This window comes from Choristoneura fumiferana, chromosome 25, assembly GCF_025370935.1.
Source record: "Choristoneura fumiferana chromosome 25, NRCan_CFum_1, whole genome shotgun sequence".
NCBI classification, from domain to species: Eukaryota; Metazoa; Arthropoda; class Insecta; order Lepidoptera; family Tortricidae; genus Choristoneura; species Choristoneura fumiferana.
In genome coordinates, this window is record NC_133496.1 from 612,234 (window position 1) to 612,917 (window position 684).

Genomic DNA, 684 nt, shown 5'->3' on the forward strand with positions numbered 1-684 from the left:
GCTCGTCGTGTTGCCACCACTGCATTGTATGTAGAATCAATTACTGATCAAAACGAATCCAAACACGACATATCTGCTATTATTTTTTCAAGAGTATACTGGTGTGCTGGATATCCTGGCTGTAGCATCAGCTCGTCGTGTTGCCACCACTGAATTGTATGTAGAATCAATTACTGATCAAAACGATTCCAAACACGACATATGTGCTATTATTTTTTATAGAGTGTACTAGTGTGCTGGATATCCTGGCTGCAGCATCAGCTCATCGTGTTGCCGCCATTGCATTGTATGTAGAATCAAATACTGATCAAAACGAATTAAACACGAACATATCTGCTATTAATTTTTTCAAGAGTATACTGGTGTGCTGAATATCCTGGCTGCAGCATCAGCTCGTCGTGTTGCACCCACTGCATTGCATGTAGAATCAATTACTGATCAAAACGAATCCAAACACGACATATGGTGCTATTATTTTTTATAGAGTGTACCTACTAGTGTTCTGGATATCCTGGCTGCAGCATCAGGCCGAGATTCCATAATCTTGCGTAGCTATATAGCATACATGGGTTTTTCAAATTTTAGGTCCCAAATATGTTTGAAAGTAAAGTAAATATCCATTAATGCGTCTAAGACTCCTACCGCAGCGAACAAAAGATCTGATGATCTTGAAACGGCTGAACC